The sequence below is a fragment of the Lycorma delicatula genome, chromosome 5 (assembly GCF_047948215.1).
Source record: "Lycorma delicatula isolate Av1 chromosome 5, ASM4794821v1, whole genome shotgun sequence".
NCBI lineage: Eukaryota > Metazoa > Arthropoda > Insecta > Hemiptera > Fulgoridae > Lycorma > Lycorma delicatula.
Genome location: NC_134459.1, coordinates 71001582 through 71013139, shown reverse-complemented (window position 1 = coordinate 71013139; position 11558 = coordinate 71001582).

Sequence of the window (11558 nt, the reverse complement as noted above, 5' to 3'; positions counted from 1 at the left end):
TAAAAATGTTATTGTAAATAACAATAATACTGGTGAGGTAAATTGCTTAGCATGGTTAAACTATAATGTAAGAGCAAAAATTAATGTGTCAAATTACTTTACCAGATGTAAATAAAACTATTCGGCACCATATAATAAATTTTTTAAATTGCCCAGATGAAAGATTAAAAAATGTACTTAACGATCCAAGTGCAAAAATACATGGAATAAGAAGATTAAAAGCAACAGTTTATAATTATTCTACTTTCAAAGATAATTTTTGAAAAGATCCAATAAAAGATTGTGTTAATGTAATTAAATTTTCTAAACAATATTTTAAAGATGCATCATTTTATCTGTTTCTTTTTCTGTACAATGGGAAAATTTGGTAATTTACTGAAATATAATTGTTGCATAGTTTATAATTATTTATTTTATTATTGTGTATGGGAAAATAGAGAACAGAAAAAAATTAACTGGAAGTTATATTGCTGTGACAACAAAAAAATAACGAAGAACAAAAATTAATAGATACATTTTGTAATTCATGCATTTACTTTTAATACTTTGCCTATAAATTATGTCGAAATTATCAAAGAAAAATCTAATAAACTTAATTTATAAGTTTTACATAAAGCCTATATAAAATATGGAAAAACTTGTTTTACAAAATATTCAGCATTATTTTCTACAACACTGAAGGAAATAAATGCTGCAGAAAAGGTTTAATAAACACAAAATATTGCATGCCTTGTTTTATTATATTACTAAATGAATAATTTAAATACTTTTGATATGCAAGAAATCAAACCAACAAAAATCGTACAATTTTATTGTCTAAAAAAGAGATAAGCATTAGCAGAAGAAAATAATATTCTAAAAATAAAGTGAGTTCCAAACAGAACATTTGTTAAATTACGAAGATGCTAAAAAAGATACAAATAAAATACGAAGAAACTGTTAAAAGAGTGCAAATTAATTTCATAGAATTGTATTATTTACTAATTTTTATGTTTATGGCTTTACTGTGAGTAACTTTGCAAACTATTCTGTGGTTGTTGTTTATGGAAAAGGGAGAAATAAAAAAGAATTTAAAATCTTATTTTAAAGGTCCACTTAAAAATAAATTAATAATTTTTCTAGAACAAATTTAATATAAACAGAACTTTTTCCCTATTCCTTACATAACACAAAATAATAAAAATGAATTAGTAATATATTGTTTGCATAAAAAATAACCATTCTTAGAATTTGAGATAGATAGACTTACATCTATTAAAGGTTACAAATATCCAGATATTATTAGCACAAGCAAATATAATTTATTAAACGACCCAAAAGAAAAAGATGTTTTTAATGTTGCGGGAAAAAAATTAAAAGAAATTTTAATGGATGAAATTACAAGTAATCTTGTTAATGTAAGTAGATGCAAAAGAATAGAAACTTTAGAAGAATCTACTTTTAGTTTAACTTATATAGAATTAAGAATATTTTGAAATCACTAGACATATTTTTATGTTAGATGGTTTAAAAGATTTTTTTATTTCCAATTCTTACTTGGAAAAAACAGAAGAAAAAACCAACAAATTGGAATTAGATTTACATTATAAATTTTAAATTAAAGTAAATGAAATTTAAAACTATAAAAATAAGAAAAGGGAAAGATTATTTGTTGGTAGGACATTAAACTAGAAAAGACAAACTTAAATAAAATAAGCAAACATGTAAACTAAAAATGATAACATAAAATAAAATAAAATGTTATTTTTAAGATAAGTCCTAAAAATAAAATTTATTAACATTTACAATTTGATAACCAAACCTTTCCATTTTTTATGATAATTTATAGAAATGTAATGTGTTAATTCTTTTATGTTACAATCTAATAATTACTAGCCACATTCATCTATTTTAATTTGTTTCTTTCATTTTGCACACTATTACAACCAAATTTACTTCTTAAATAAATTTTTTTTTTTTTACTTATTTGTTTCCCTTATTTTATTTTCTATCGGTTTCCTCTATAAAAGTACAAGAGAAACCTTTATAGCATCTATCGTAATATAGATGAAATCATCCCATTTTTCTAAAAGATTCCATTTATTCATCAGGAATAATTGTAGGATTATATTATTATTTATATATTGTCCCATGGTTTATATTTAAGTCTTATTTATTTTTGAGCAAATATTTTAACTATATCATCCTTTTATAACATTATTTTGCAATTGCTTGTTAGAAATTGAAAAAATTACAATAAAATAAAAATAGCGTTCTTCATTTTTATTGTAATCTTGATGAAACAATAGTTAAACATTAACATTTTATATTTTTTAACATTAACAATTTTCATTTTTTAACCTTAACATTTAACATTTTTTAACATTAATATTTGATGTTTTTTAATGTTAATGGCTGATGCATAATTTTCTTGTGACTTTTTGTTTTCCGACCAGTTTTTTAATCTGTTAACTGATGCTGTATTATGGAATTAATTAAATTGTTTCAGTAATCTATAATTTTGAAGTTACAAATCCTTCTTAACTGATAAGATTTTTTGTTTAGCTAATATAATAATAATTAGAATGCTTGATCACATAGAATCTATTATATAATGAATGTTATTAAACAATACATCTGCAATGTTATTGGTAAGTAACAGACGTTATCTATTCATGAATTAAATATTTTATTTATATACTTATTTACTTTATTCATTGATTAAATGTTATATTTATGACCATTTATCAAACTGTTTTTTTTTTTCTATTATGAAACCTGTCAGTGGGAAACAATCATTTATACAATGAAACTATTAGATTGTAGTAGTGAAACTATTAGATTATCTTTCTTTGTTATTATTATTCTTTCTCCAAGCAGTTGTCAAATTCTTAATTAGATTTGAATGAATCTTATCTACAATTTTGTTTTTATTATATTTAAATCAGTTAAAATATATAAGTTAATTATAATAAGGTAATTTAACTGGTTCAGGATAAAGCCATTCGATTTAGTGTGGTAGATAGTACAGATGTGTAATAGTAAAGGATCATAATGAAGGAAAAATTGGTTTATATACAGGGTCACTGTTAGTGATGTGTGTTGGGAATGATACAGAACAGTTAGCACTACCCTTTCATTGTAGGATGTTGCTAGTTAGATCAGATGAACTGTTACCAGTTCTATTATTCTTACATTTTATTTTATTGCTAATGGTACCTTGATAGTGTCCCTGGGTACTATTTTTTGCTAAAGTTCTTATTAACAACAAATCCTGGCCTGCTTTACATAGACTTAATAAGCTATGTGGGTGTATGACATTTAAATGAACAATTGCCTGCTGGTCTTAAGAAAGAAAGTTGCAGCAAATATCTGGAAATATCCAGAATTCATATGAAAAAAAAAAGCTTTTACTAATGTTTAGATTACTTGAGAAGTGCAAAGGAAATCTAAAGACTTTGAAGAGCTTGGAAAGATAATGTAATAAGACCGGTATAGTGAGCCTGAGTAATGGATTCTTACCAATTATTATGAAATGAATAATTAATATAATAATGGGAGAAATCCAGAAAGGGACAAAAAAAGAGAACCTTCTTTTGTAAAGTATAGGTTCGTTTAATAATCATCCTTTGTTATACTACCGGCTAACACAAAATGAACACCTATTGTATGGTGAGAAGAGTCCAGGTTTGGAATTCATGGGAACAATAGCCTCGGTCGACTGTTCTCACCTTTGACTTGGATCCAATCCTACAGGTATAGAGGCTAGCAATATAAATAGATCTGGAAGATCAGCTAAAAATCAGTTTGACAGAGTTCTATTAGAACCAGTCTGCAAGGCGTTACGGTGTCAGTCCCATACGGGCAGTTCTGCGAGGAGAGTGTGCGAGTTGTGTGAGTTTGGCAGACTTATATTAGAACCAGTCTGCAAGGCGTTATGGTGTCGGTCCCTGTGAGGAGAGGCTGTGAGCTGTGTGGAATCATGTGGGTTCGGCAGAGTTCTGTGAACCCACATATGATGACGGTCCAGCATGGAGAGTCACAGGTGTGAATCTGTGAGATGTCAGTCCAGTGAGGAGAGTATCCAGTTCGATACGATTAAGGTGATGCCATGAATAATTCCAGTAACCAAGAAATACTCTCGGTGAGTTACAGTAAAACTATATGTATAAGTGAAAGAAATAATGCAATAGACTTCATTCGTAAACTGTTAGGGTAGACAACAAAAGGAATTTGGAAGTGAATTTTATAAGATTGTTAATATAAGACTAGTGGTTAAAAAGGGTTAAGACTAGCAGTTTCTTTTGTTAATGAGTGCAGTTTTATATTTATCTACCTGGAATAAATTCTGAATGATTATTTATTTTGAACCCTGTCTTGTGTATATGTAATCTGTATTTACTTATTTACTATTTACTATCTACCACTATTTGATGTGTAATACTTTGATTGATTACATTATGTATTTTGCTCTGTTTTTATGTCATATATGACATACTTACTGTTTTGATCATGTATTATGTCAGGTACTTTGTTGTTTGATTTGTTGTTATTGACATGTAATATTATTATTGTTCATTATCTGTTTTATTATTTATTTATCACCATTGTTGTTGTTATTATTAATTTGCCTGGTTGTAATTTGAACATTTTAAACCAATAAACTGTAATTATATAACTATTCTAAATTGTCAACAACCTCCCAATATCCTGATCGAGCTGCGGAACACGCGACAATACTTAAGTGTCATGCATAATTAAAATAATATTAATTCATTGTTTTGAGAAAGAACAGCTACACAACAAGGGCTACAGTTCATAGTTCATGAAAAAGTGATAGTACCCTGCATGACATTACTGTCTTCCTTATACTGTTGTCAAACGTATTCATGGGAGTATGAAAATCTTCTCCTATTTAACAGATTTCCATTTCTTCTTTACTGCATGGTTCCTTTTTAGAAACTGAATTAATTGGTTTATTAACTGAATTAATATTAAAAAAAGGATTTTGAATTGTTGAATTCAACATTTAAAGCAATAATAAAAGCGTGAAAAGAAGTTGCTATATGTAATAATCATAGTTATAAAGAATAATTTTTTATTATTAATCTTCCAATTTCCTAGAAAACGGAATTTTTTAAGTACAAATTCTTTGTTATTTAAATAGTTTTAGTAAAATACTAATAAAAATTCCATTTGTCAGTTATGAAAATGTGGAACACCAATAAACTTTATTTTAAACTAGAAACATTTTTTTGGGCTGTGTATTGGTCACCCCTGACTGAGGTTTTCTTGTTCCTAGTAAACTGGAATGAGATGCTTGTTATTTTTGGAATTGCTATGCAAGTTTTCTTTGGGAGGGCATGACTGGTGTCTCATGTTATTTGCAATCATTTTGGTTATGGTATTTAAGATACATTTTTGAAGATGATACCGTTGCAAAGGCTAAAATGAGCTCCTATTCTTCTGCCAAAATATTATCGGTTTTTTTTTTTTTTTTAATGTATGTCTTAAATGATTTTTTACAGAACCGTAACAGTAGAGAAAAATTGTATTTTAACACTTTGTAAAACAAACACACACTAAATTCATTAATTTGGTTAGATAGAACTCTAGAAATAAATATCTATAAATTACTTAGAATTTTAGATTATAGATGATTTGATTATGAATAAATTATTATAGATTGACTTTTCTTTATTGGTTTATAGAAATATTTTTTAATTTTTTTATTTGATGTAGAACTCAATATGTTAGAATATGTTAGCTGATGTCAAGTTAAACTCCTAAAATATTAGACATTTATTTTTTTAATTTATATGGCATACATTTATTCTCTCATTTCTTACATGTAAGGAATGTCAGCCTGAATGTGTACAAGACTACACCTCATTTACATGTCATATATATCATGCTCATCTCATTGGACCATGGAGGGCGGGAGCTTATTGTTCACTAGTTGAACAGATTGCAACGAACACATTAAGTAAATAAAAAAAATTATTCTTTTGTCAGTTACCTTATTCCATCTTCCTCATTAAAAATTTGATTAAATATGTTAAAGGTGATAATAAAATAGTAAAATGATAGTAAAATTTAAAAATTTAATTAAAATTAGGTTGGTGTAATAAAAGTGATAAATAATAATTTATGCGCACTAGTTTATTTTTTTTTTTAAATTAACTATTTTATTTAATATTATTGAAAATGAGTTTTTTTTGTAAGTTAAAATGATTGAATAAAAAATGGATTTCTTTTAAATCTATTTATTTTTTTAAAGAAATTGTTTCCATTGTTTTTGTATTTTTATCAAGTAAATTAAGAATAACTAGTATAATTCCAAATTTATTCCAAAAATCTTTCATTAAAGGTAAATGACCTTGTTAATAATAACATTGCTTAAAAGATTAAAAAAGGTAGTATAAATGAAATTTAAGAAATCAAATGAAAAAGTTGTTAAAAGTAAACAAAGAGAAAAAAAATGGAAGTGAAATATGAGACTCAAGGCAGACTTGTTCTATTGTGTAAAGATTCGTTTTAAAAATTCATAAAACAATTTAGAAAATTAAAATATTGAAAAATACAATAAATTTACTACTGAGTTGGCATAGAGTACAGTGTATAATGCAAACATACAGCTATTTTATTTTATTTTCAATTAACAAATATTTTATTTAATTTTAACTGCCTTCCTGAATGTAATATTCAGTTATGGAGCATAACTAAACACAGCAACACTAAACTTTATCTACATTTATCTTGTATTTTTATATTATGTGTTCAGTTTCATGTTTTTTTGTCACATCACTTAATTTCATTATGTTTAAAATTTAGTTATGAAATTTTAAATTATCTTTTTAAATATAATATATTATATTTTTTTAATGAGGCTATTGCAGTTATATTATGAGTATGAAATAAATTTTTATCCTGTGCTGATGCTTACCATAGACACTGACAATATAACATATAGAACAAGTGATTCACATAATCCTAGATGTATTTATTGAAATCATGTACCATCTGCCAAGCACTGCATGTGGGATTCCAACTGCAAATCAAAGTCCAGCACATAGTGAGTGACCTTCCATGAGGAACATGTGAACTCACCCTTCAAATAATTAGCAAGGCTTTTTTAAGAGGTATGATTTTTGTTGAGAGAAAACCTGGACTCTAGGTCTAGACCACCAGTAATTATTAAGTATTAAACACAGAAGATATTTGTCATGTCAATGTACATTTTGCCACTTTATCTTATTTTTAAAGTTTGTTAAAATTACACTTTTTGTAAGTGCTGTATTTTAAATTACAATTTACTTGATAACTTACAGTATGTTTGATAAAGTTTTAAATTTTGAAAACTAATCTCCAAAAGAGACTACATAACAATATTTACTGATATCAATTGGATTATGAATTAAACAACAAAACCTTTCATTTAAATTGTAAGAATGGTAAGCAGTATTGTCAAATAACTTAATAGTGTTATCAGTCTATTAAATACAAATAAATGCCTTGTTAAAATTGCAAGTGATTCTTTATATTGGGCTTATAATATTTATATTATTGAGCAAGGTATTTGATGTCATGATTAAACTTCCATTAATATCACAATGCAACATTTTAAAACTTTTGGAACGATGTTTTACAACTGTAAGGTGATCTTAAAAGTATTTTTCATGATGACTTAAAATCTGATTTTAGTTTTTCTGTATCGCATAACGTTTCAATCCAAATCATTTTTGAAGGTTTTCAACAAAAATCGCATTTTTAAACAGGGAAAATTATTATTTTAGTTCGATTTAAAAATTGTGTGGTTTGTAACCCTGTATAAAATTACAATACACTGCATTAGAGTAGACAATTAGAGTAATATACTCACTTAAAAAATGCTAATTTTTTAAGTGAGAATCTCTTCCTTGTTGTCTCCCTTCACCAGTGCCGTCTCTTTTTAGGATAAAACAGCAGTCAGCCATCATGTTTGCATTCCACCTTTCCTGGTATCTCTCTTCCAGATCCTTGAGAAAATGTTCTTCTTGTTCTTCACTGACATCGCTGAGGTTTGCAGGGAAAAAGTCAATATGTGAATGTAAGAAATGAAGCTTCACATTCATGTTATATCCTAATTTTATGAAACTCTGCAACATTGTTTTAATTATGGTTTTGTACTCTGGATGTTTGTTGTTGCTCAAAAAGTTGGCCACAACTTCTTCAAACGAAACCCAAGCCTTTTTTCCATTGGATTCATTGTATTTCAAACAAATTGTCTTTCATTAAATACTTAGAAAACTAGTGGACTTATGATCAGTCCACTAGTTTTCTTACTTTATATTTAGCAAAAAGGTTTTTGAAAATGTAACTTATTACTCAGACATTATAATTTTCAATAACATTCTACATATGAGCAGTAATAATAAGTTCAAGAATTATTTATTAGATCATTTTATAGAGCGGCTGAATTATATTTCAGACAACTACGTTTTTTCATTATTAAAACTGTTACATTTTTCTTTTGTTGTTACTAACTGTTTATCTTCCTTTGCTGAAAGAAGTTCTGCATTTGATCAAGGTGCTTGTTAGTAATACACAAAGAAGACCAATGTTAACACCCTTGAACATTATGAAAAACATAAAAACACATGACTATGTTGAAGTACATGTACCACTTTTCATCCATGTCCTTAATTTTTGTCTTCCTACCTTAAAAAATCTGTTGGCTGTTACATGAGCTAATGATGATGTAGAAAATAGCTACACAGTTCTCCAAATTTGGCTGCAAAAGCATTTTGATATTTATTTACCCATTTTCTTTTGTATATGTAAAACTAACTCAGAACTAAAACTTAAGGTTTAAGCATTTAAGATTTTTAGTAAAAAAATTTTCTACCAGTGCTTGATCTTTATTGGTAAGAATGAATACTGTAAATTATTTAAATCCACTTTGATTTAATTTGCAATGAAATATTGATGTTATGGCAGTAGAATATTTATTAGGTAATTTTCTATATTATGAGCTTTATGTTTCTAAACTTAATTAAACTTATGTACAGGTCAGCTGAATTCCTAAGAGTGGGCTGAGTGTGTGCACTTGTTGGTAGACGTCTGCATGCTCCTCCACAAACTTCATTATGTTGCATGTAATATTAAAAGTGATACATAAAAACATAAGGTAACATAAGTTCATTAACATGTATGATACAAAAAAAGCTGTCATTTTTTATGCGGCCATTAAAACAATAGCATTTGTTTAAGTGGGTTCTTAAGAGAAATGGTATTTATTAATGTAGGCATTCTTATTTCAATTTTGAAAATTATTTTTTGGTGATTTATTCATTTTTTAGTAACATTGATTTTTATTTTAATTGGTATTTATTATACATTTTAATATATATTATCAAGGCATAATTGTCAACAATATTCAAAATTGTTTACAAATTACATAATGATAAATTATGTTTTACTTACATTTTGGAATAACAAAGCAATAAAATATACAAGATTCATTTTTATAACAACATAGTATGTTAATGTATCAGTAGACATTCAGTGTGTACATATCTGATTACTTGTACAAATATTTGTATCTGTATAAAATTTGTTATAAAATACAAAAAAAAAAATTGTATAGAATTTTTTTAAAGTAAAATTATGAGGCAGTAATGAAGAATGGCTTGTATTCTTTCTATTTTGATTTTATTAACTTAAATTATAAAAGACTTTGTTCAAAGTAGATACAGAACATTCTTGTTTTATGTTTTATTCATTTAAATTTGTTAATCTTTTTGTTAGAGTTAGTACCGTACTTGTAGAGAAAAATACACATGGCTTTTTAAAAATTAGTAGTAAAATGAAACCTATAAATTTTAAAATGTAACATTTTCTTTACTCTTTTAAGGATGTAATATTTTTCTGGTGTAATGTGTGGAGGTAATAAAGAAATTTGTACTACTGAAGTAATTCTGAAGTGATTAATATATTCTTAAACATGTGAATGAGTTAAATTAATTTCATTAGCTGGTGAATACATTATGTCATATATTTAATTAACTTTTAAAATAAATTTGACAGTTCATTTCTTAAAAAAAACTATGACTTCATTATCTGCTAAAGTTTAAACAAGATTTGTAATTTTACAGGTAAACAAGATTAGATCATGAATTATTATCATACTAAAAAAAAAGTTACTACTAATTGCAAATTACCAAGTGAAACATGGTATACAACAGATGGTTGCAATTATTTATGGTAACCCACCGGGTTGGTCTAGTGGTGAACGTGTCTTCCCAAATCAGCTGATTTGGAAGCTGAGAGTTCCAGCATTCAAGTCCTAGTAAAGCCAGTTATTTTTACATGAATTTGAATGCTAGATCATGGATACCGGTGTTCTTTGGTGGTTGGGTTTCAATTAACCACACATCTCAGGAATGGTCGAACTGAGAATGTACAAGACTACACTTCATTTACACTCATACATATCATCCTTTGAAGTATTATCTAAACGGTAGTTACCGGAGGCTAAACAGGAAAAAGAAAGAAACAAATAAGTAAAATTTTGAGGGAGCATTGAAAAATAAATTTGTATTCTTTGTCTTGATTTTATATTGAAAACTGCATCAAAATATTTTCAAATATCCATATATCTTCATCACTGATAAAAAATTGGAAGTGCTGTTTGCATAAAACTAAGTACATACTCACACTCTTAGCTAAGTCTTAGCTCAGTGTATCAACAATTTATCGTTAATGTTTTAAAAAATAATTTATATTTTTAGGATATGAAATTTAATAAAACGTAAAATTATAATAAAAAAATTATGTTATTTTATAACAAGTAATTTAGGGTTAGAATTTTTTATTTTTTCATCAGAATTAGTTAAATTATTTACTTTAAGAGATTTACATATGAACCAAAAATAGATTAATTTTAGTTCAAATTTTGTTTAGCATTGTAGTTTGTGCAGATGGTTTTACAAAATATAGTATAATTTTACCCAGTAAAATTAATTTTTTTTTTTTTCGGTTTTCAGTATAAGCCATAACATTGTTACACTACTCTAAGAAGAATGTGAAAGGGCTTAGTTATGTTGTTACATTAATCAGTCTCCAGATACTGTGTGTATCAGTTTTAATGAGGTTACCTGCCTGCATAGAGTTTGTAACAAGCTTCCCTGTCATCAATAATTAAAGAATGGGTAAGTTTTGTTGTAAACAGTACCTTACCTTAACTTCAGTTGTAAGCAAATTATAAAAAGTTTCATTTTCTTCTCTTCAGCAAAGTTTGTTTTTTTTTGCTTCAAGGTTTGAAAATAGAAAAAATTTTTGCTCACATTTTTTTCCTTCGTTGTTCAAATATCATATGCACAGTAATCAGGCTGTAATATTTTTCTAAGAGTGAACATTCCATTTTGATAGGAAATGAATTTAGAGAAAAGTACAAATCTTAACCATCTCATGACACTTTATGCAAGATAGGCAACCACCTGTTACACTTATCTTTCCATTATTGTAGTTAGGGATCGTAAATTTACTCATGAAATTTGTTTTTGTAGTTTACTGACCTAAATGCTCTCATCATATAA